This window comes from Sphaerodactylus townsendi, linkage group LG01 (assembly GCF_021028975.2).
Source record: "Sphaerodactylus townsendi isolate TG3544 linkage group LG01, MPM_Stown_v2.3, whole genome shotgun sequence".
NCBI classification, from domain to species: Eukaryota; Metazoa; Chordata; class Lepidosauria; order Squamata; family Sphaerodactylidae; genus Sphaerodactylus; species Sphaerodactylus townsendi.
The window spans coordinates 149,262,382-149,288,968 of record NC_059425.1 but is presented as its reverse complement, the minus strand read 5'-3'; the positions used below and the strand labels follow the sequence as shown (position 1 = coordinate 149,288,968).

General features: G+C 43.7%; 2 protein-coding genes across 2 annotated transcripts in view; both read left to right on the top strand.

Moving 5' to 3' along the window:
• The window catches only part of LRRC1 (leucine rich repeat containing 1), a 462,254-nt gene that overhangs the window by 261,750 nt on the left and 173,917 nt on the right, over nt 1-26,587 (top strand). The gene's annotated exons all lie outside the window — the stretch shown is intronic.
• Nucleotides 25,538-26,587, top strand: part of FAM83B (family with sequence similarity 83 member B) — a 62,239-nt gene continuing 61,189 nt past the window's right edge. The window contains exon 1 of the mRNA XM_048497047.1: nt 25,538-25,852. The gene's annotated coding sequence lies outside the window, so the exon portion shown is untranslated. The remainder of the gene's footprint in view (nt 25,853-26,587) is intronic.

Sequence of the window (26,587 nt, the reverse complement as noted above, 5' to 3'; positions counted from 1 at the left end):
TGAAAGGCTGAGAATCAATGAATTGCAGTACCTGAAAGGGACTAACCCAGTTCAGGGAGTTACATTATTAGTCGCAATTGCTATATGGAACCTTCATGTTCAAAGGCAGTATTGCCTCTCGGGGAGGCGAGGGTGTGGAGATGGAAAAGCGGACCCAATTAGTAACCCCCTCTTGGCACACACAAATAATTAGTAACCCACTCTTGGGAACTGGTGAGAACCTGCTGGATCCCACCTCTGCCCCAAATGTTCACTAATGTCAGCTAAAGAGGCTTATTGTGATAAGAATGTGGTGAGTTTATAACATATGGAGATATAATAAATGCTCAAAGAGAAATTTAGATTTGGCAAAAAAATAGAAGTAAGAAGAGTTTGTATTTATACCCCACTTTTCTCAACTTTTTCTCAACTCAAGAGAACTGGGAAAATAAACTAGTGGAATGTACAACAATGGCAAAACTAATGAACTCTGGGACTGGGAATACGCGACCAATTACACTATGCCCACATTAAAGGAAAAAACTGAATGTTGGTATATACTCATGTCTTTGTTTGACAAAAATAAACAGCAGTAGTGCACTAGAAGAGTCAGAAACATCCCATATATTTTATTTTCTTCATTTTCCATGCCCTTCTCACTGAGGAAAAAAAATCCCCAAAGATATTTTCATTTACTTTACTGTGTCATTTTCAAGGATATAACATTCACCAAGAATAAACCTTCTAACACAAAAATCAACAAGTTAATACATACATTTTGGACAATGCAATTTGGACAAAGGTATTCTCCTAAGGTCAGAGCCCCTAGCAAATCTCAGTTTAAAGGCATTTTTCAGTGTTGAAACTGAGATTTTCTTGGTGTATGTATTTACTCTCCAAAGATACAGGTAAAAGGTGAGTTTTTCTACAAAAAGTGCAATTATTAATACCACTTATATATTTCTACTGCCAATATTTAAAATTCAATGAATGAACAATCACATGTAAATGTTAAAATTACAGGTTGTGAATTTGAAAAAAAAATCAGAGATGTTCTACTAAATGTTGAAAGACACAGTCAGTGTGATTGTCAGTCTTCACTGATATATATGCTTACAAATAGTCACAAAATTCATTTTCATTATTTAGATGGGGATGTTGATCTCCCCAAATTTTCACTATCCAGTGTATCATAAACATCAGTGGCATTGTTAGGGGATTAGTAGCAAGTCACTTCGTGGTCACTAGAGGGCTGTACAGTTAAAAGTGTTTCATACAAACAGTTCTACGGTGCTAGTCCTGCAACCTTTCATCAGAGTTTCATTTCCACACCTACTTCGATAACCTTAAGGCTTTTTTAAATAAACCAACCATACCAAATGATCAAAAAAGAACAAAGTGGCAAAAAGAGTTTGTCACTACAGCTTGAAAGGTGGGACTCAATAAGCGCTATCCATTGATAAAACCTTATTTCAGTGGTGATCTTGAAATTGTTTGCAGTAAGATAAAGCTTCCACAGGCAGTGGCAAACAAACAAAACCTTGGGATCAAGGACTTAATTATTAGGCAGGATAATGTGGAAGAAAGTAGTGTTTCAGATGCTTTTCTCCTAAGTCAAAGAGAACCAACCAAGGCTTTGAACTAGCGTTCTGTGGAATGTGCTCCTGTAAGAAATGAGAGGGGTCCCTCCCTTCCTTGGAGATCTTCAGGAGGCAATGCAAAGCCTGCCTGTTTTCCAATACTTTGAGAGGGTCTGAATGGCAAGCATCTTTTACAGGGAGGGATTTGACACTTGCTATTTTATCTTTGGATTTAGCTGGGAATGTTTTAACTATAATTGTAAGCCACCATATATGTGTGTGTGTGTCTGAGTGTTTGTGTATGAAATACATAAATATATAAACAAACTATCCCCCCAAACAAATAAGCCACTAGAATAGGTTTTACAGCGAGAGACTGATCTGTGCTCTGTAATCAATGTCCAACAACAGCCAGGTTTCCAGCCTTTAAAGACAGCCTAACATAAACTGGCTACGAATGTGACAAAGTTTCAATTCTCAGCTTACCTGTCAGGATTTGTAAAAGCCTCTATATATCACAAAATAGGCCCAGACTGAAAATATCATTCTACGAACCTGCACTCTTAAGAAAAATTTTACACTCCCCAGAACAGGCTGACTCCTTATTCTCTGACTTGTTCTATCAGTGACCAAAAAAATCTCAGCCTTTCCTGGAGTGAGATTTACAGTGCAATTCTAAGGGGTGTGTGTGTGTGGGGGGGGGGGGCAGAACCACTCAGGAGGCAGTGTGACCCCGATGCCAGTGTAAAAGCCACCTGTGCCAGAGTAAGGGACATTTGTGCTGGTGCAAAAGCACTTATGGTGGAGCTGGGGAGTACTGCAGGAGCACAGTACCCCTGTCCAAATATCTGACCCATAGTGTTGGCATATCTCTTTGGTACCCACCATGAGGGCTGGCTCTCCTGCTGGCCAGCCATACACCTTGTTGCTGGCTCAGGGTGGCAGCAGCCTCTTCCTGAAGCCTGGCTCAGCATGGGAAGGCACAGCACCACCAGTGGCTGAGTGGTGATGAGAGGCCAGGCAGCAGATGGAATGAGGCAACGTGCACAGATGTTATGGGTGGAACAGGCAGGAAGGGATGGTGTGCCACTTCAAGGGGCACCTACAATACATGCCATACCTACCATACTCTAGATACTCTATTGGTGATGGGGTGCAATCAGTTACTTATGACTATAAACATACGGATAGGGAAAGTTCTGGAAAATTTGTTTGTTATGTAATGCCCATTTGACAATTTAAGATCATTAGGGACTCCCACAAATAAGATTAATTAAAATGAAAATATGTTGGACAGTAGCAGTGTTTCAAAATTCATATAATCTCCTTGTGGGCATCATGAACAGCAGCAAATTTACTGAAACAAACAATGAGTGTTTGATTTCATTCCGCAGAGTTGTACCGCAAGAACTTTTGGAAGGATTTTTTTTGTTCTGAATTCAACATGTCAATCAAAGGCTGGTTTATGTGACTTCAATTAGACTGGGATTGCTAGGAGCTTGTGTATCACAGTCAACAGAAAGGGGAGGTGCTTATTTCCAGAACAGAATGCCAGTCTTTTGAAACTGCAATGAAATTAAAGCAGGGCAAGCCCAATGTTACCTAGCTTGGGGATACTGAGACAGTAGCCAGACTAGTCAAACCTGTCTGCTTTCCCATACTGTTGGGATTCATTTGGTAGCAAGCTGTGTAGAAGCACTGCCACATCAAAGAGAAGCCTGCATTCACTATTATTCACTGACTATTTTAAAAGCGCCAGCAATTGCATCTTGATCATTCATTGCTCTGTTTCACAGCTAGAAATGGTGTTGCAAAGTATTTTCTATTAAAAATCAATTTTATTATTAGTAATATAAACAGAGAGAATAGTCAAGAACTGCACTGAGGCTTGCATGAATTATTCCTTGTGTGAGAGAACAGGAAATGCCACTTCTAAAATTATACCAGCTGCAAAAAAACCCAAGTCCATTCTTCTGAAAGAAGTATATTAACAAAACCAGTGACTGGCACCTTCAAAATATAAAGGAATCAAAATATAAAGGACAGCTCCGCTACGCAACACTCCACCCCAAATTACACTCACCCTTAAACAAGACCCTTTGAAGAAAAATCTTATAAAATATATGATGTCATACAGTGTACAGTAGCACAGTAGTTATCCCAGGCCACTCTGCCTCAATCTAATCCCAGCATCGTTCTTACATACAGTGGAGGAAGGGAGATTCATGGTTGCCACACTAAACTCTTTGAAGGAAGGTTGGGATAAAAAAGGAATAGATCAAGAGATCCAGCACAAAGATGCATTATGACAGTTTAATTTTATGTGCTGTTAGTATTTATTGGTCATCAGTACCAATATATAAACAGCTATTCTGTCTGAAAGCTGTCTCTGTGGCTTTGCCAGTACTATAGCAGTAAATGCACCCAAGCATATAAATGATAAAAAGGGCTTATATGCTATAATAAATTGGAAATGTTTAAAGTTAGAGGTTAAAAATCTATAATTTTGGTAATAGCTGTGAAACAATATTTGGTTTGTAATGAAAGACTATTTTAATTATATTGGGTTTTTTATTTTGATTATTATTGTGCAACCTCATAAACACTCAGCTGTTAGATTTAACCACGAAGTTTCAATATTTTAAAAAGTTGGCAAATGAAAATTGAGAAGGTCTCAGGGAAGGGTGCAACTTAAGAGTCCCATTCAAAGAAGTAAGCCTCTCTCTCTCTCTCTCTCTCTCTCTCTCTCTCTCTCTCTCTCTCTCTGTGTGTGTGTGTGTGTGTGTGTGTGTGTATCCTCTTCAGAGAGTGGCAGGGCTGCCACATCAGCGGATATGCCCACTCTGGAGCACTTACCCCATCAGAGGGGCAAAATCACCACAGTGCGGAACCCCCCCCCCCCAGCAGTGGAATTTGAGCAGGATGCTTCCGCAGTGTCCCTGTGCCTCTGATGCCACTGCCAGCATAGCAGGGGGCAAGCCAGGGGAGAAGCTCATATTAGTTTGCTCTCTCCTGACCTTTGCCAGTGGGCCACCAGTACACTCTGCACTTAAGTCAGCCTTTGGGCTGGCATAAGTGCAGTGTGGCCCATTGGGGCTTCTTGGTGGTGGGGAGGCTTTTTGACCTCTCTACGCCATCAGGAAGCCTCTTTGCGGGTGGCAGTCAAGCACAGTCGTGGCACTGCAGCTAGGTACCTGGGCTTGTGGATGGGACTGGCCAACTCACAAAAGTCATAAAATCCAGTACAACCCAAAAAACAATTACAACATGTAACAATAAAGCCTGTTTAAAATGCATAAAACCTAATAAAATTCATATTACCAGACGGGGGAAAGCATTTCTTCAGCCAAAGGCCAGGGAAAATTGGTACGTAATTACCAATATTTTAAATGCACGTACCGAAGATGCTTGACATATCTCAGGGGGAGATTGTTCCACAGGCTCAGGGTCACCACGGAAAAAGCCCTGTCTTGGATCCCCACCTTTTTACCACTGAAGGTGGTGGTACAACCAGAAGGGCTTCATCTGCTGATCTCAGGGCATGGGTGAGTCTTATGGGAGAAGGCGTTCCTTTAGATATTTGGGCCCAAGGTACAACCACTCCATGGAAATCAGACATACCTTTTAAAGTACTGGCTACTTCATTAAATTTTTTTAAAAAAATCTGTCCCTTTCACACCACCAGACTCCTATTCAAGTGATTATTAATATTTGTTCCACATTCAGACTCAATATATTCGTTTCCTACTGCAGATTGTTTTTGTTTGGTAGTTTGATGCATTGTTAAATATGTGTATCCCAAGTGACTAAACTTCACAGAAGAAGGAAATAAATTATCTGCCTCTCCTTGCTGATGCTAAATTAGTTTATCAATTAAAGAGAATGAAAAGATGAAATTTTGCTGTATAATTCTCATTGGCCCCAATCTATACCTGCTAGCATGGTGTTGTGGTTAGCATCATATGAGTGGGAGGCACAGGTTTGAACCCCTATTCTGCCATGAAAACGTGCTGGGTGACTTTGGGTGAGTCACACTCTCATCTTACTTACTTCATGGGGTTATTATGAAGATAAAATGGATGAGGAGAGAATGAAGTAAGTCACTGAGGAGAAAGGCAGGGTAAATAAAATCTGTACACTCCCAACTGGCCTGTTCAGTGATGATGGATGATTAGTGGCAGCCAGGTACTGGAAAGGAAGAACCTTGGTTGTTGGTCAACTGTACATCATGTACTCAGCTGCTGCAAAAAGATCAGCCAGGCTGAGTACAGAGGCACAACTCAGTGGCCAAGATGATCAGCTGGAATTTAGGCAAGAATTACAACATTAGGACAGCTAAAAACTGGTGGGAACATTGTCCAGACAAGATCGTGGAAAATGAGAAGGTCAAGATCTTGTGGGACTTTTGAATCCAAATGGAAAAAGTACTGACACATAATCCACTGGACATCACAGATAATAAAGGGACCATTGTCAACATACCTGGAGACAGCAGGATCATAGAAAAAGAACATGACAAGGTCACTAAATACCACAATTGAAAAATCAAGATTCAGCAATTATGGCACATACCAGTTGAGTTTTCCCAGTGGTAATCCACCATACTAAAAACACTAGGCAGCACTTAAAACATCTTCAAATTGACAAAATCAACATCTGTCAGATTCAGAAGGTAGCCCTGCTGGGATCTGCACGAATACTCTGCCTATACATTATAATATCCTAGGTCTCTGGGTGAGACTCGAGTTGTAATGAAAGGCCAACAACCAGCAAAAGAACTGCCTGGTGTGATATTAAACAAAATTAAATAATGATAATATTCTCATTATAGTCAGGATCGAGGAACTGTTGTATTAGAGCTTATAGAAAGTCATCCTGCTTGGAATAAGGCTGGAGCAGGGGGAGGGGGGGGAGACAGGAACAGACAGGTATAGAGTATCAAAATGATATTATGGGAGTTCTAGCAAAATGTGCAACCCACTTTCATCACTGAATAAGTCACAACATGTAACAGCTTTGCTATTAACAGAGAATGAACCGCTTGGCAGTGTAAAGCAATTTACAATTCAATCTATAGAATGCAACACTTGAAAGAAATGAACAGGAGTTTTTGTTTGTTTTTGGAAGTTTTCATTGGTTGCATGATCAGTAGCAAGTCACCACTGTCTTCTTGTATTTCAAACTATTTTTAGCCTTATGATTAATAAGTATGTGCCATATCGTCAGGGATGGCACCTGGTTGATTGAGGTACATTCCTAACCCCGGGTTAGAGCCATATAAAATGGAGACAGTGATGTATCAGTTGATTGAGATGCATCCCTGTCATTGTAACTGCTTCTAGATATATATACTCTGCCTGATAATGTAACCACTGTGTTAATGGATCATTCTTGCCTTGATCTGTTTCACATGCTTGGTAGATAACTAGGCTTGTTCCTGACACCCATTTACTCCCAGGAGAAGCGGGATGTTTCCATTACTCCTAGGGGTCCAGGTGGCTTTATCGCTTTCTGTCACTGACCTTGGGAGCCCACCTAGGTTCTAATCAGTGTCAACAAAATCATGCTAGAGAAAAGCAGTTCCCACCTCCCCGTCTCACTGCAGGAAATTATTAGTCCAATACCACTGAATTAGATATGCCTGGTTTGGCTCCTTTTTTCCTGCCATTCTTCCTTTTTCAAAACCTTTGATAATTTATCATATGCAGTTTTCTTCTGATTCTCTCCTAATATAAAGGGGTAAAGGTAGTTCCCTGTGCAAACACCGAGTCATTACTTACCCATGGGGTGACATCATGTCATGATGTTTACTAGGCAGACTATGTTTACAGGGTTGTTTGCTGTTGCAGTCATCTACATTTTACCCCCAACAAGCTGGGTGTTCATTTTACCTGGGCCGTTTCCACACGGCCATGCTGGGGGTTGGGTCGGCATACATGACGCCGACCCAACCCCCCCAGGACCGTTCGCACGAACGGTCCTGGTTGCGGTGGGGAAGACGGCGCAGCCTCCGCGCAGGCTGCGCCATCCCCCAAACACCTTACCGTGTCCTCCGGCCTCCGGTGCATCGCACAGGCCAGGGGACACGCCCCCCCCTGCCCTGCGCGACAGCTCAGAAGTCGCAGGGCAGGGAGGCATGGTAAGGCGTTTGGGAAAGGGGGGGAATGGCACCTTCCAGCCGCTGCCATTTGGACGGCAGCAGTTGGAAGCCGCTGTTTCCCAAAAACCTAGCTTGGGGAGCGAGGTTGGGAAACAGCAGCTTTGCGCCGCTGGGGGGGAGCGAGGGCGGCACGGCTGCGATGCAGCTGCGCCCCCCATGCGAACAGCTCCGTAGGGATGGCGTTTTTGCCGTCCCTAGGGTGCTGTTATTGGCCCGTGCGGAAAGGGCCCAACCTCAGAAGGAAGGAAGGCTGAGACAACTTTGAGCCAGCTACCTGAAATTGACTTCAGGATCCAACTCAGGTCATGAACAGAGCTTATGACTGCATTACTGCAGCGTTACTACTCTGCAGCACAAGGTTCCTACTACTGATATAACACATCCAATATATCAGGCTATAGCAACAGAGTGTACAAAATTCTTTAGGACCTTCAATCTAGCTTGTTCGCACATACATATAATGGAGCCATGACCTTCCTGTGCTAGTGGGCATGTCCATTAATCCACATTTTTGTGTTCCTGACATCTTTAATGGTAACTATAGCCAACAGAAGCAGTCATACTTCTGTATAGGCTGCTGACTGATAACACCATATGCCCTGTGCTGCTGAAGACACAGGAGGGCATGATAAAATCTCTAACGCTGGAAAACCAGAATTTTGATCAATGTGGCTTTAATTTAAACGGTTAATATTTACTGTATTTGATCATCCATATGTTGTATCATCATTCAAGCTTTCCTGTATTATGATTCAAGCTTTCCTATGACAGACAAAACATAATCAATACAGGCTGCTGTCCAATTAGCAGAGGAGAAAGTAACGCCTACTTCACTACTGACATTCCTATTTCTCATCTCTTTCCCAGGTGACTTAACCTATGGAAGTGTTCACTACTCCTACACAAAGTACTGTTTTTCATCTTTCTTTCCTTCCACGTGGATTTGTCAATGGCTGAAAAATGGGCTTTGGATTGTTTTATAGGGAGAACACAGTCTAATAAACACACACTGTTTGCAGTTAAATCCTTATTTATTCCTGAACGGTAATGCCGACTTCACAGAAATACTGATTGCAACAGCAAGTAGTTTTGCATTATTGGGACATTTAAAAAATAGACTATGAAAACAAGTTTAATAAATCTTTGTAAACAGCCTAATACTATAATTCATTGTACTAGCAATTTTTTTTTTGCTAGGAGGATCTTTACGAACTACAGGGCACTGTGCCAAACAGGCACCATGAACCACACCTATGAAAATATATTGTACTTATTTTTCATTGTAACTGTTGACATTTCTTCTTTTACTAAAGTAGCTTTAGATTTCCATTTGAAATTGTACATTATCTGGTGATAAAAGGCAATGGTTTGTTTGGAACATGGTTAATAACTAAGCTCCTACAGATACAGCAAGTCTCTACAGGCCGACTCCAGCACTGAGCTCCTATAAAATCAGTTGGATCTCTCTGCAGTGAGTGGCTTTCACCCTAAAGGACCTCAGAACAAAACTTAGACCACTGTTTCTGGGGCCCTTAGAAGTAAACATGTTTACCACAACGAACTACTTTACAAATTTATGGAGAATTCTTGGATTCTTTAAGGTCTATCTTAAAAAATGTACTTTGTTACTTAATTTTTTCTTATCTTTTGGTAAAATCTCAAATGTGTAACAATTGGAAAGATTTTGAAATCATTGATAGTTTTATTGACTATTTATTTACAGTTTGCCTTTCTATTCATGAAGGATCACAACTGAAAACAACGCAGCATTTGAAATTTGCTTCGAGGGAGGCACATGGCTTCATACATTAATTTTGCGCTTTAAGCGAGGTTTTGGTCAAAATTAGGAAATGCAGTGTTTGGAATCTAATCTAAAACGTATGGTTTTAGTCAACTAAAGGAAAGGGGAGGGCTGCCACAGGTTTTTTTATATGATTATTCAGTAAATGTATGAGATTAAACACACCAAAAAAAGATTGTGGGAAAATTGCGTATTGAGTGGGTAAGCCATATTTGTAACACTACAAAGACAAGCTTGAACCTTTTGCTAGACATTTGTGTCATAGAAGCTACGTGTCTAAGTTGGAAATTGTTTATACTCCTTTATAAAAGAACTGTTTGAATTATTCTTCAGCCTTCCAAAATAAACCGAGACAGGATCTTCACATAAATGAAGTGTTCAAATAATAAATGAGGTATGAAGTACACTGTACAGACAATTTGTTTTCCCGGTCATAGTACAGCTATTTCTACTGGAGGTAGGACTTGTTCTATATTAAATTTTTACAAGTGAGAAACTTGCAAATACTTGTTTCTCCCTGTATCCTCATTCCCACTATCTCTCCTTTACCATCCTTGTAGCCCCCATAGACTGTCCTCTTTTCTTGCTTCCTTTTCTCCAGCCAGTCTACCCTTATGTGCTCCCTGTTTTCAGTTTTCCTTCTGCGGCCCAGCTGGGCTTTGAGGTGGCTGCCAGCATGGCCCTGGATCAAGTTGTGTGGGTAGTGAGTCTCTAGTGGCTGCATCTCTTGCTGACCCCAGCAAGTCAGGAGACACGACACAGGAGGATAATGGGACATTTCCAGGGTTGTTTTGGCCTCTAAGCGCACTCATGCCTTTCTGCCATGACTTTGCTTTACAGAAATCAAGGCTTGAAATCTCTTGGCATCAGCAATGGAGGCGAGTGGGGCATATGCTCAAGACCTGCCCTGTTGCATAATAATTCTGCGTGTTTTTCCCTCACACTGTTACCCTAAATAGGCTGCCTCAACTTTAGTTGGAGAATGGGTATATAAACTGTTGAAAATGTGTAGTTTACTCATGAGAGCTGAACTAGAAGCTTTAACACAGAACTTGTTTTTCCTACCATACCATGATCTCTACAATGAGACTCTTGCATAGAGACTCATGCAAATATGGTGTGTTAATGGCTTAATAGTGCCATCTGGGCAGCCCATTCCTGGGGGAGTGTAGATGAATGGAAGCAGGGCATGGTTCAGCCCCTCCCCCTCCAAAGAGGATTGTGGAGGTGCGAGGAGCAAAAAAAGAAAGAATAATTACTGAGGGTCAGTGAAAAGTCCCTATGCACACCAATGTGCTGCATGATGCATCACCATTTTTTTTGCTGGAGTTGGATTACAGCAGGAAAAGGTGTGCACGGGATGTGTGTTTGTGTCCTGGGCTGAAAGTACATAGAAAGCTCCATTCCCCAGGAACATCCCCAGCAGCTCCAGTGTGGGTTCCTATGCCAGAGAAGTGCCGGTGCTGCTTTGGCTCTTGGGCGTCATGTCCCTCGCTGCTCCCCAGTGCCAAAGTAAGCATCCCTACCCAGGTGTGGAAGCCACTTGTGCCACATCTATGCTGGTGTAGGGATCATGCTGCACCTTGATCTCTTTTGTCCCCCAGCCCCAGGATTCCACTATAGGAAGAGTTACACCCTTGTAAGGCTGTTGACTTGAATAGGTTTAAAAGTATATAAGTATGCTAAGGATGGCACTGCAAATGAGAGAACTATTCATTCGCAATTGCAGGAAAGAAGGATCATATGGCTATTTAGTTAAAAGGATTACTCATGGCTAGAACATATTTAATATGAATGAGCTGTTAAAACACATGTTATTAAACTGGTCTGTAGTCATCTTTGCCTTTGGGTATTCAGATAGAAAATTTCACAGCGTGTAAAAGTAAAAGATGCCTGGCAACTGCATGACTGGATGATGAATGGTTAGTTAAATGTAGTTCAGGAAATATTGGGAACAGAAAAGGTCATTTAAGAACCAGACTTATTACCATGCAATTATATCTTGTTGATATAAATCAGGTCATTTTTTTTTAAAGCCTGGAAACCAGACAAAGATCTTGTTAGTGACTGTAGTCTTTTCTGTCCTTTGCAGCTGCATGGTATGCATGCGAAATAGTAATGCCAACCTGAATTACAGGATTCTGTCTCTGTACAACTAAATAGTTCTGGTCTATTTTATGGAGACCTAGGGCCTTTCCCCACTTACCTTAAGCCCCACGCTACTCTCCGAAAGTAGCGCGGTGTCCCCCGGCACTCCCCACGACAGGGGCGGCGACAGCGCAGCCGCCCCAACGCTGCCGCTGTCGCGCCCCCTCAGCCCGCGGCATCCCTGCCGCTCTTTTAAACGGCACCTTGTGATGACCCCACGCAGAGCACGGGGTCGTGGGGATGCCCGGGCGTGCGCCAGGGATGCCGCATGCTGAGAGCAGCGCGCAGCATGGGGGGTGGATTAAGGGGGGATTAAGGTAAGTGGGAAAACGCCCATAGTCTCCCAATATTATTTTCTAGCAATATTGATTGTTCAATTTTGAACAGAAATTTATTCACATTTAAAATTAAATCAAAAGGCAAAACGTCCCCACTAATCCCCAGAAATCTGATAAAACCAGGGATGAACATTGATGGACTCACATTTCAGCAAGAAAGGGACTACCGTAATCCAATGAGAGGAAAAGCAGCCACTGCTTGCACAGTGGATTAAGTTGGTATACTTAGAATCTGGGCCCCTCAACCACTTTCTGAATTGGTAATATGGCAGAATGCACAAGGGCCGGCTATAATATGTGCTGCAAATCCCATCCAATCTCTGTTTGTGCCAGAAAGAAAATTTCACAGAGCTTTTTTTAATCTGTTCAAACTAATATACTTCATTTATTGTAAAAAAAAAAACCCAAACCTTCAGTTTCTGGATAGGATAAATATATTTTCCTAATTCAGTCTTAGCAGTGCTAACCAGGGTTAGCTGAAACAGCACTGCTGTTTCTACAAAAGATCCTTCACCAACTGTGGCTGCCCAAGATTCCTCCACCCACCCATCACCATTGGAACTATCCCTTTCCTTCTGCTGATGTGATTATTGCTCCATGGAGGGAGTGGACACATCTTAGTTGGGTGTCTCAGCTATGACCACTCCATCTTGAATGACTGTTAGGAGTTTAGCCTCTTGACAGAGTCTAAACTCTGTGTGATATTGCTTCATTGACACACACAGACCAGTTCTAAAAGTACCATATATACTCGCATATAAGTCGAATTTTTCAGCACATTTTTGTGCTGAAAAAGCCCCCCTTGACTTATACATGAGTGAGGTGTATTTTAAAAAAATATTTTAGGGTTTTTACTTTGTTGGTCGCCAGAGGGTGCAGTGTTTAGGCTAGTGGCACCAAAATTTCAGGGTATCATCAGGTGATGCTCCTGATGATACCAACCAGGTTTGGTGAAGTTTGGTCCCCCCCCCCGAGTGGATTTAACAGGAGAATCAGGGCTTACAGAGCTAGTTTACTGTTTTTCTTTGAAATAAATATTCAAAAACATTTAACCTACTGATGCCTCAATTAATGTAATTTTATTGGTATCTATTTTTATTTTTGAAATTTACCAGTAGCTGCTGCATTTCCCACCCTCGACTTATACACGAGTCAATAAGTTTCCCCAGTTTTTTGTGGTAAAATTAGGTGTCTCGACATATATGTGGATCAACTTATACACGAGTATATACGGTATGTGTGCAATAGGGGTGTTTGTCTTAGGTTCAGTGAATTCATACTTTCTCTTGATCTTTCAAATCCAGTACTCTTTTTCCTCTGCAGGTTGGGACAAAGGCAACATTGAAATCAAGGTCTGAGTTAGATCAATATTTCGTAACACATACGTTTGCTAATTTAATTGTGACAATCATCTTCTTGCAAAGGTTGTCTGAAACTGCCACACTGAATTTTAAAACCATAAACAAAACCAGCAAAGTGTCTGGTCAGGCATTACACACAATACCAGACTTGCTCTATTTGCTAGTTCTAAAGATTTAATTAGTCATCCTCTTGCAAAATTCAATACTGTGCATGCTTAGTCATGGAGGACTTTTACACCTACTCCTTTCTCTTGGTACCTGGCTCCGCTGCTCGTTGAAACAAATACTGCCCCCGAAATTCAGTCTAATTCCACATGGAGGATTTCCCATTTCAGCTACTCAACTGGTGTGTGCACTTTCATTTCCACATGAGATTCTCCTGCATTCTTGTGCAAGTTATGCAGAGCCTGTTCTTTCCACATACACAAAAACAAATACACCCCCCCCACACACACACAAATAATTCATTTTTAAAGGGGGAGAAGAGCCCATTGGTAGCCAGACTTCCCATTGCCTAGGCCTGGCATGGCAGTGGCAAGCTCAGATGGGTTTCTGGATGGTGGTCTAGAGCCGGGACCACTTGGCTTCCCTGGGGCTGCCCACTCACCTGTTCTGTTGGGGAGACAGATTGGGGAGGGGGTCTAATCATGTTGTTTCATTTTGTGTTCAAAGTAATAATTGACCAACATACACCTTTCCAGCAGCCTTTGGCCAGGTAGTCTTTGACAGTCCCTAGGTTGGATGATCCTATGGGGGTTGGTGAATTTAGTGGAGAGGAATTCTGCCTAAAACTGCTGTGAGGCACAGCACAGGAAGTTACTAGGGGGCCCTGATAGATATGATGGGTGGAGGGTTATAATGATGATGCCTGGGATGGAGAACGTGGAGAGAACTTTTTGTTCCTCTACTATAATACTTGAGCAGGGCAAGGGTGGGAATGGGATCCAAGAATTTAGATTTACATTATAATTTACATTTCTTTCTTTCTTTCTTTCTTTCTTTCTTTCTTTCTTTCTTTCTTTCTTTCTTTCTTTCTTTCTTTCTTTCTTTCTTTCTTTCTTTCTTTCTTTCTTTCTTTCTTTCTTTCTTTCTTTCTTTCTTTCTTTCTTTCTTTCAACTCCATTATTCCCTGCATTTCTCCCTAATGGGGACCTAAAGCAGCTTACTTGGTTCTCCTTGCTTCCATTTTATCCTCATAACAACTTTTAATAGGCTGTGTTACTTTTATTATAAGGCTCAAAAATGTTTTCTGGCTCCAGACAGTTTTTTCTTGGGGGGCAAAAATGGCTCTTTTGATAATTACAAGTTGCCAACCCACAAATAAGGCCCTTGAGGCATTTCTAAACCTTTTTTAACATGGACAACATTATGTCTAATTTGTTCTTAAGACTTTGCAGAACAGCAGTAGTAGGCAAATTGTAACTCATACAGGAAAGTTTTAAGCTCATAAAAACACTTTTTATTAAAGTCTACCAAAATAAAAAATTTGAGTGTTTGGACAGTTTTGAGTTGTTAATTTCTGAAATTATTTTATTGTAGTTATCAGAATCTTTTAAAAATCTGTTTTAAAGGATGCTGATATATATATACAGCTGCAGTGCAGTGCTCCCCCCCAAACAGCAGGAAAACGCTGCTTTCAAAACTCGCTCCATGAGCAAGTTTTTTGGAAAGCAGCGTCTTCCCATTATCACCATGCGAAGGGCACTGGCGTGAGGGCACAGCTTTCAGGCGCTGTTTGTTTGCGTGTTTTGTTTACCTTGTCTTCCCTCCAAGGCTCTGAAGGGAGAAGGGACATGCCATTAATTATGCTGATGGGCAGCTCCTTCTGCCACTGTGCAGAAACGGCTAAGATAAATACCCAGTTTTGGATACGTATGGTTTATACGGCAGTGTTATCTGATGAACTGCCAAGCAGACCAGATCTGCCAAAATCTCACGTTTTAGTGCAGCTTTGACAACCAGCAATGTTGTCACTAAAGGAACATGCTTTAAATTCAGAAGTTCTCCTCCATAGGATTCCATGCACAAAAACATGGAAAAGTATTAACTGAAACATATTAATTGATTGAAACATGACAAGTGGTCAAGAAATACCTAGTTCCTGTGCAGACTTTAATGGCTGATCAAAGAATATTTCAAAGGACATATGACATTCAACTGAGTGGCAGGATAAAAAGTTTTATTTTTGTTGAACATGAAACTTAACAAAGAATGTCTGGCTTGTAGGAGTAGCATCATAAGTTTTCTGTATGCATGGCTGCAAATCTTTGTGAAGGGCTTAACTATCTCTTCAGTTCCAGCTGACACCACAGTGACAAACACTACAGACTATAGTGGAATTCCTGGAATGTTCTATAGTCATTGTAGCAGATGATACAGATCTGCTAATGCAATGTTACCACTTTAAAACAGAAAGCTATAGCTGTGTCCTGAACCAAAGAAGGATAATGTATCTGACAAAGAACATTTGAACAATAAAATGTTAGCAGGGTCCAGAAATGAGTGTGACCTACTACTTTATGTTCATCTAATAACAAGCTATGATTCAGCTTCCATATTATACAACATTGAAAAAAATATGGCACTGACAGTTAATAAAAAAATGAAAATTTCAAAAATGTCTGCCAAAACCTTTTATTTAAAAAAACATTAAAAAGTAACATTTCTTAAATGGTACAATGTTTAAAAGAAAGGTAAATTTGCTTTTCAAAAATACCCATTTCCTACAGTGAAATTTTCTGCTTGTTTGAAGCAACTTCGACCAACACCGAATGCAGCAAAGAGTCATCACTATTACAGGGTTAAATAATATATGGACAAGAGACAAACTACTCAGCTTGGGTCACTGAAAAATGAGGACAGGAAATCCAACAGAACTGATGTATTCAGTGAGCACATTTCTACTCATCACTATTGCTGCTTAATGTTGTTAAATGGACCTGAAAAGGGGGCTTTGAAAATTCTAAGAGCAGTTACCAGAAAGAAATATGCAGTTAAGCATGTAAAATTTGTCATGCAGCTGTGTGACAGAGCAGATGCTCAGAAAATAGTTGGCCACTATAATTAACAATTTGGATGCTAATAAACATATTTGAAAATTCCAGGGTCTTCTTTGACAGGGATGTTTGAAAGTTACCATGTAATGAACTCAACATATTTCTGAAAGTCAGATATGAATCAGACTTTTTATCTCTCCATAGTTCAACAAACAAACATTTGCAGTTGCTCAGTATAGCATCAATTTAATTTACAACTAGTTTTAGAAGAGGAAGCACAGAAGCAGCTCCTTGGGCAGACACCGAGCCTCAAAGAAAAAGTATACCGTATATACCGGCGTACAAGACGACTGGGGGTATAAGATGACCCCCCCACTTTTCCAGTTAAAATATAGATTTCGGCACATACTCGCCATATAAGACTACCCCGTGGCAGAGGCAGCGGCAACACCCTGTGTGGCCTCGGCCTCAGGAGAGGCAGGCCGATCGTCGCAGGGGCGGGACAGAGCCCCGGCGGCAGCAGCACCCCGGATGGCCTTCCTTGGCCTCGGCGGAGGCTGGCTGATTGTCCTGGGGGTGGGACAGAGCAGAAGCGGCGGCACCCCAGGCGGCCTTCCTTGGCCTCGGTGGAGGCCGACCGATCGTCGCGGGGGTGGGACAGAGCAGCGGCGGCACCCCGGGTGGCCTTCCTTGGCCTCGGTGGAGGCCGGCCGATTGTTGCGGGGACGGGACACGGACGTTTCCACGGAGGCTGCCTGGCTGGCTGGGGAAGAGGGGACATCTCCCCTCTTCCCCAGCCAGCCAGGCAGCCTCCGTGGAAACGAGGGGTGCCCCAGCCTGCAGTCCTCCTATGGAAGCTGCTAGCTGGAGCTCCTCTCTTGCACGGAGGCTGCCTGGCTGGCTGGGGAAGAGGGGAGATCTCCCGCCAGTCTCTTCCCTGCTCTGAATTTCTTAAAGGGGCAATTCCCCAAAGATTGCTTAAAGGGGAAACTTTCCCCTTTAAGCAGTCTTTGGGGAATTGCCCTTTTAAGAAAATCATAGACAGAGGCTCAGGCTGACTGCCTGAAGGGCAACCTGGAGCCAGCCTGAGCCAAGGGGGATGTGTGGGGCCGGTGGCGGCGGCGGCGGCGGGCAGGCGGGCAAGAGCCGCACAGCAAGCAGGAAAGAGCCTTGGGCTAGGCGGTGGCAAGTCCGAGCAGGGGGTGGGGGGTGCCCGGCCTATAAGACGACCCCCAGCTTTTGTTAAGATTTTCCTGCGTTAAAAAGTCGTCTTATAGGCCGGTATATACGGTATGTGAGTGTGCTGGATGACTGGAGAAAGAACAGGCTTTCTCATCCCTAGCACAGTTGCTACACCCAACTGTTAGGAAGAAATGTCCCTTGTCCCAGCAGTAGCACCACTTATTGGCAGAAAATGGGCCTTCAAATGGGCCTAAAAACAGTCTTAAGGTATGTGATGCTTGCTGCTGCTAAGTTGTGCTGTGCCTACTAAGCTGTGCTGGACCGTCTGAAAACCTACATATGCACAGACATATCTAGGGTGAGGCAAGCCAGGGCTCTTGCCTCAGGTGTTGCTTGGGAGGGGACGCCAGGCAGCCCATAGACCCCACCCCATCTCAGAAGCCCCACCTCCAACTGTTGGGCAGCACTCCTGCCCTGAATTCTACATTGAGTTTGGGGGTAGGGGGTGCAGTTCAAGGCTGGGTCTAGTCCAGCATTCAACTGCTTACTGCACCCCGGAACTCCATGTAGAGTTCCTTGTACATATGCAATCTGGACACTCCTGTACATATGCAACCCGTACATCCCTGTACATATGCAGTCTTGAATTCTAAAATGTACAGATGTAGTAGAGTTGCCAGCTGCAGGATATGTGATGATGGAGCCTGGAAGGGTGGGGTTCAGGCCAGGGAAGGACCTTGGTATGGTATAATGCTATATAGTATAATGCCATACAGGAAGGGAGGTGTAGCCTAGGATTGGCATAAGGGTAGTACATAACCACCTGGTTTCTTTAAATGAAACTAAGTCCTCAGGATCAGATGAATTGAATCTAAGTGTACTAAAGGAACTCACAGATGTAATTTCAGAGCCTCTGTCCATTATTTTTGAGAATTTTGGAGAACAGGTGATGTGGCAGAAGATTGGAGGCAGGCAAATGTCGTCCCCATCTTCAAGGAAGGGGGGAAAGGAAGAGCCAGGTAACAAATGTCTCATCATCTTGATGTCTATAACTGGGAAAGTTTTAGAACAACTCATCACACACTCACCCTTCAGCATTTAGAAAGGATGGCTGTAATTACTAAGGGTTAGCACAGGTTTCTCAAGAACAAGTCAAGTCAAATTAACCTCATCTCTTTTTGTGAGGACATTACTACCTTGATGAATCAAGGGAAGACTGTGGACATAGTTTATCTTGATATCAGTAAGGTTTTTGATAAGGTTCTACATGATATTCTTGGTGGCAAGTTAGTAAAATGTGGCTTGGATTCTATTACTGCCAGGTGAATCTGTAACTGCTTCGCATTGACAGTTCGCATTGAAAGACTGCTTGTTAATGGTTCCTCATTCTCTTTGAGAGGCATGTCCTGTGCCCTGTGAAGTTCAACATCTTTATATATGATTTGGATGAAGGAATGAAGGGGATACATAGATTGGGAGGGATAGCAAACACTGTAGAAGACAAAGCTCTCTTCCACAGGCACCATTTACCACAGATTTTCCCAATGGTCAAACCTTGTGTCTTGGAAACATTTTCTGTGAATTTTTTGGCATATCTTCTTTCATCTTCATTGTTTGGGATTCCCCCCTCCCCCATATCTTCAGTTGCATTTATTCTATACACTACTGCTAAAAAGTGTTATTCCTGATGGTTGTGGGATGATATCTGTGATGCAGAAGAATAACTCTCTACCGCCCTTTGTTTCCTTTTGCGCAGGCGCTCTAGCACTGTTGCACAATTGTATTTTGAAGCAACACTTTAAAAATGTCTCAGTCTCCATTTCTGCTATTGAGAACCTCCAACCCAAAATGAAATCCAAAACAACTCCTGTGGCAAACATCATTACCTGAAGAAACAGAATCATTTAGCTCCATCCCCCACAAACCACATTTTCCAGTCAAATTTGATCTATAGGAACACACAATTATTACTGCAGCAATCCTAAATTACATGCAGCAATTACTCCTAGTATTTTCAATCACCCCAGAGCAGGGGTAGGGAACCTGCGGCTCTCCAGATGTTCAGGAACTACAATTCCCATCAGCCTCTGTCAGCATGGCCAATTGGAGCCAACATCTGGAGAGCCGCAGGTTCCCTACCCCTGCCCCAGAGATTCAGTGTTCCATCACTAATGCAATTGCCCCCCTTCTTCAAAATCAATTTCCACCTAACATTACATCACTAATTTGATATGAAATTGACCTGCTTCTTTTTATCTCTGCCTGAACCTTAACATCACAAGTTCTATGTGAAATTGACAAAGTGGATCCAACTGACCTTGCTTCTTTGTATCTCTGCCTCAATAATTAGTTTCATATGACAAACAGATTTTTAAAATTTTTTTGAAAAAAGAGGAGGGAGAGATAACAATGGCTGAAGGAGAGGTTGTGGAGCATGAATAAAGGCCAGGTGTTTGGGATGGGGTGTGGGATGAAGAAATAAAACCACTTCTCACAATACTAGAACCAGGGGGCATTCATTGAAAATGCTGGGGGGAAGAATTAGGACTAATAAAAGGAAACACTTCTTCACACAACGTGTGATTGGTGTTTGGAATATGCTGCCACAGGAGGTGGTGATGGCCACTAACCTGGATAGCTTTAAAAAGGGCTCGGACAGATTTATGGAGGAGAAATCGATCTATGGCTACCAATCTTGATCCTCCTTGATCTCAGATTGCAAATGCCTTAGCAGACCAGGTGCTCAGGAGCAGCAGCAGCAGAAGGCCATTGCTTTCACATCCTGCACATGAGCTCCCAAAGGCACCTGGTGGGTTACTGCGAGTAGCAGAGTCCTGGACTAGATGGACTCTGGTCTGATCCAGCAGGCTCTTTCTTATGTTCTTATGTTCATTTCAACATAATCACATGCTCTAGTGAAGCTGGCCCATAAAAAGATTTTTAAAAATCATGTTTAAAGTGTTTGGGGAAACACTGGAGGAAAAACAAAAGGAAAAGTTTCCAAAACCAAATGGAGGAAAAAACATGTGGAATCATTTTTTTAAATGTAGAATTTGGCATGCAGGATGATCTTAACAGGCTAGAAAACTGGGCTAAAACTAATAAAATGAATTTCAACATACATGTAATAAAATGAATTTCAACAGAGATACATGAATTTCAACAGAGATACATGTTTCACATTTAGACAGGAAAAATAAAATGCATAATTATAGGGGAGGCTTGTCATGGAAGTAGTATGTGTGAGAAGGATCTAGAAGTCTTAGTAGACCATACACTGAACATAAGTCATCAGATTGATGTGGTAGCTAAAAATGCAAATGCAATTTTGGGATGTTTCAACAGAAGTATACTGTCCAAATCAGTGTTTCCCAACCTTTTCGAGGTCAGGGTACCCTTGACCTCACTCTTCATATCTCACGGTACCCCTGTCGCCACCCTCCACCTTCCCCTCCCATTGCCCCTGCTTGCCACACCCCCCACCTTCCCCTCCCAGGGTGAAGGGAAGCACTGGGGGGGGGGTGGCTGCTGACCTTGTGGCAGGCCCTGCCCCATGGGCCAGCTACATGTCCTTGCTGGCGCTGGTGGGAGACACCACAAAAATGAGGGGGGTAGTGTTGCCGCGGTACCCCTGGGACATGCTCACAGCACCCCGGGGTACCACGGAACCCTGGTTGAGAATGGCTGGTCCAGATTATGCAAAGCAATGGTATCACTTTGCTCTAATGAAGTATGGTTTTTAGCTTTGGGCACCAGAGTTTAAGAAGGGTGTAGAAAAGCTGTAACTTGTTCAGAGAAGGACAATAAAGACAATTAGAGGTCTTGAGACGTCCTGTGAAGAATGATTGAAGGAGTTGGTTTTATTTAACCTGGAGAGGAAACAGCTGATAGGTAATATGATGACCATCTTCAAGTACTTGAAGGACTGTCATGTGAAAGATGGTGTGGAGATGGTTTCTGTTGCACCAGAAAGTCGGATCAGAACCAACAGGTTGAAGGAAGTTTTGGCTAAACATTAGGAAGAATTTCCTAAAAGTTAGAGTGCTTCCTAAGTGGAAGAGGCTCCCTTGGGAGATGGGGCTTCTTCTTTGAATGTTTTTAAACAGAGGTTAGATAGTCATCTGACAGCAATGCTGATTCTGTGAACTGAGGCAGATAACTTGAGACAGGGCAGAAAGGGCTGTGTCAGTGCTTGACTCTTATGGCCCCTTCTTAATTACTCAAGGTAATGCCAATTGCTACTTTAAGGTCAAAAAGCAATTTTTCTCCAGCACAGATTGGGCAGGAATCCTGGAGGGTTTTTTGCCACTGGGCAAGGAGTAGTGGTCACTGGGAGTATGAGGAGGAGAAATAGTTGTGAATTTCCTACATTATGCAGAGGGTTAGACTAGATCTGTGGTGGAGAACCTATGGCACTCCAGATGTTCATGGACTACAATTTCCATCAGCCCTTGCCAGCATGGCCAATTGCATGCTGGCAGGGGCTGATGGGAATTGTAGTCCATGAACAGCTGGAGCACCATAGGTTCACTACCACTGGACTAGATGATCCTGGAGGATTATTCAAACTCTGTATTTCTATGATTCTGGGAGTCCTCCTTCCAAAGCAGCCATTTTTTCCAGAAGTACAATAAATGTCTTAAATAATATATAAATAATCTATGTAGTCTGAACATCAACAGTAGTTTCACGAGATACCCAGCCACCATCTGGAGGTTCGCCATAGTAATACAAAAAGGTAGTGCACAAAGTATGCAGAACAAAAAACTTGCACCCACACAGCTCACAGTAAGAACTGTATAATTAACAATCAGAATTTAGTCAACAAAACTATATTTCAAAAATTTCTAATCATCAAGATCTCTTAAGTATCCTAAACACCAACACAGATAACTGAGCCCTCGTGCTTCACAAATTACGTTGACTGTAATAAGAATGTTTCACAAACCAAAATACTGAGTCTTAGTTCAGTGGGCTACTAGTAAAGTCTGACCTTGGCATTGAAATCAATACAAAGGAAAATGATTGTACTTGAATTTCTGGGAAGAAGAACCAATTTCTAGACCTACTGATGGAATGTGAGGTCAGGCTTTACTAGTAGCCAATGAGTCCGGTGTAGATGTGTTTGTTCAGAGCTAAGACTCAGTATTTTTGTTTGTGAAGCATTCTCATGACAGTCAAAATAATTTGTAAAGAGCGAGGACTCCGTTTTTGTGTTTGTATTTTAGACCTCGATGAATAGAAATTTTTGAAATATAGAGTTGTTTAATAATGATTGTTAATTATACTGTTCTTATTGCAAGCCCTGTGGGTGCAAGTTTTTGTTCTGCCATCTGGAAGTTGGCAGTGCTAAGATAGAACCAGCTCAACAGATTTTATGACCAAAGTGTCTTGCTCCAATACCACACCACTAGCACCAAACTACGGTGCAAACCAGGGGCGTAACGAGGCAGCCCTGGGCAAACTGTAGCCCTGGGCAAAACCTGAGTTGGATGCCTCCCCCCCATGGGTGGCCACTCCACCACAACCAAAAAATTTTTTGCACCAGGACATTGGTGACTTCAGGGGGTGCATTTTTAGACATATCAGCACCAAAATTTCAGCATATCATCAGGAGACTGTCCTTATGCTACTCCCCAAGTTTGGTTAGGTTTGGTTCAAGGAGTCCAAAGTTATGGACTCCCAAAGGGGGTGCCCCATCCCCCATTGTTTCCAATGGGAGCTAACAGGAGATGGGGGCTACAGTTTTGAGGGTCCATAACTTTGGCCCCCCTGAACCAAACTGAACCAAACCTGGGGGCTATCATCAGGGCAGTCTCCTGATGAGACCCTGAAAGTTTTGAGACTGTGCCTTCAGAAATGTCCCCCCCCCCCAGCCTGCAACCCCATGGACAGCAATACTGAAAACTCAATGCAGAACAAAGATTCTTGGGCAAATTTCTGGGATGTTCCTGCAGGGGGCGCATTTCTTGATGTAGCGGCACCAAAATTTCAGGGTATCATCTGGAAACTGTCCTTATGGTACCCCCAAAGTTTGGTGCAGTTTGGTTTAGGGGGTCCACAGTTATGGACCCTCAAAGGGGGTGCCCCATCCCCCATTCTTTGCTAAGGAGATTGGGGCTACCCTTTGAGGGTCCATAACTTTGGACCCCCTGAACCAAACTGCACCAAACCTTGGGGGGTGCCATCATCTCCAGATGATACCCTGAAATTTTGGTGCCGATACATCCAAAAATGCACCCCCTGCAGGAACATCCTAGAAATTTGCCCAAGAATCTTTGTTCTGCATTTAGTTTTCAGTATTGCTGTCCATGGGGTTGCAGGCTGTGGGGGGGGGGGGGGACATTTCTGAAGGCACAGTCTCAAAGCTTTCAGGGTCTCATCAGGAGACTGCCCTAATGATACCCCCCAAGTTTGGTGCAGTTTGGTTCAGGGGGGCCAAAGTTATGGACCCTCAAAACTGTAGCCCCCATCTCCTATTAGCTCCCATTGGAAACAATGGGGGATAGGGGCACCCCATTTGGGAGTCCATAACTTTGGACTCCTTGAACCAAACCTCACCAAATTTGGGGGGTAGCATAAGGACAGTCTCCTGATGATACGCTGAAAGTTTGGTGCCGCTAGCCTAAAAACTGCACCCCCTGGAGGCCAAAAGTGGAAAACCACTAAAATACCCAAAAACGAACCCAACATTTTGATGCCCCCCACAAGGTGATGCCCTGGGCAGCTGCCCACCTTGCCCAATGGGCATTACGCCAGTGGTGCAAACAGGAGTGGATTGGTCAATTAATTTAAACAGAAAATAATACCCATTGGCCAATGTCTTAAGGACTAGCTGTCCAAGTGTGCCTCCCAGTAGTATAGACGGAGGAGCGCTGCAGTGTGAAGTGCAGCCCCTGAGAAGGACCACAGTGGCACCCATCTTGTGAGAACAGTCCCCCACTGCAAGGAGGAGAAGGCATCCCCCTCCCCCAGGAGGAGATAGCATTCCCCCCTCCCCACAAAAGGGAGATGGCAATCTCCTTTTGTGAGGGGAGACAGCATTCTGCCTCTCTGAGGGGGAGATGGCACCAAGACTGAGGAGATGGTATTCCTTCCTGCAAGGGGGAAGATACTATTCCTCCCACAAGGGAGAGACGGCATTCCCTCTCCATTACAGGGGGACATGGCATTCCTCAACCAATGAAAGTGGGATATGGCTTCCCGCCCCCCATGAGGAAGAAAATGGCATTCCTCCTTTGATGGAGACATGGCATTGCCCTACCCTTGCAATGTGAGATGGCAATTCCCCTGAGAGAGGGAAGTGGCATTTCCCCCTGGAATGGAGAGATGGAATTCCCTCTGTAATGGAGAGATGACATCCCCCCCCCCCCTTACGAGTGGGAGATGTTTGTCCAACCACAAGAAGATGGCACTCCCTTCACTGTAGGGAGGTAAGATGACATTCCTCCATCCCCTGTGAGCAGAGATGGCATTCCCCAGATAGGAAACATCTTATCCTGCAAAGGGTGAGATGGCATTCCACCTGTGAGGAATAAATGGCATTTCCTCTGTAATGGAGAGATAGCCCCCCCCCCTTCTGAAGGGGAGAGATGGCATTCCTCCTTCGCTGGAAGGGAGAGGAAGATGGCATTTCTCCATCTATGCCAGTGGGAGATGGCATTCCCCTACCCCTAGAGGGAAGAGGTCCAGGTCCTCCCCCCACAAGAGTTAGATGGCATTCCACTAAAGGAGTGGGAGACAGCATTCCCTCAATGCTTCCCCCCTCCTGCTAAGTGTGGGGGGGGGGGCAGGCAGATGGCATTTTGCCCCTAGGAGTGGGGTGTTGGTGTTGGCATTTCCTCTTCTCCACCTTGAGTTTTGCAGGCCCCCCCCCCCCCCCCCCCCCGCCCTTCTCCGGTTTGCCAGCAAAACTCCACGGCAGCAACTTGTCCTGCCCCTCTCAGAAGCCAAGCCGCAGCTGCGGATCTTGCCATGGGCTGAGGGGCATGTCGTCCCCTGCCCGGGGAAGGGCTGGGTCCTCTGGCTCCCAGCCGGTTTCTGTTCCGTTTATCTGGTGGCGACTGTCAGGGCAGGGTTTGGTGCGCAACACTTCGCTGACATGTTGAAACTTGGTTTCCACGCCCGTCCCTGCCCACAACGCTCCTGAGAAAAGAGAGAAAAGAGAAGGACGGGAAATACCTGCGAGGAGCTCTGTTCCAACTTGACGTTCCTGGCCCCGTTGCGGATGCCTGCAAACGCCAGCCTCCCCATTCTCATGCTGGGAACAACTTTGGAGGGACTTGCCGAGCGCGGGAGCGCTGCAAAGTAAGTGGAGGCTTTCTTTTCCCCACTTCACGCTGGATGGGCTTTCCTAAAGGACACGGGCTTTTCTGAAAAGGAGTCCCCGCTTGAGTTGCAGCGTATTTACTCCTTGTTTGACGGCGGGCCTGCTTTGTTTCTATAACCCTTGGCTGAAAGAGCTTGAGAAACGCGTTACTTTGGTCAAATCTCGCTTTTTTTTTGACGGTTGTGATGGTTGTGTTTGCTTTACATGGGACAGGAGTCCTGGGAATGTGGAATATGCAAAAGCCGTTGGGTCTGATTTGAACGGAGGTGGGGGAGGATATGGCTGAGGCTGTTGAAAAAAGGTCAGGGCTTGGTTTAGGATCTACAACCTCAGTCCCTGCAACCACATAATGGACACATTTGTGATTTGTGGTCTTGTGAAAACGAGGGGCGGTCCTGTTTTAAAGCAGGGCATGTTTTCTGAGCGACGATCTGGGCACTTGGCGGGAAAAAAAAAAGTACAGCCCAGTGGAGGGAAGGAGAGCATTGTATCCATGGACCAAACAAGAAATCAGTAGCCCAAAGTTGCTATTTCAGGCCATCCTTAATAGGAACTACAGCGGACTACAGCTGTTGACTATTCCTGGAAACAGCTCTTCTTCTTCAACATGGTCTAAAATACTTTATTTAGATATTTTGCTCCACTTTGCTTCCCAGTTGGGGAGTCAGAGCAACCTACAACACTATTCTCACCTCTGTTTTATATTTACAACA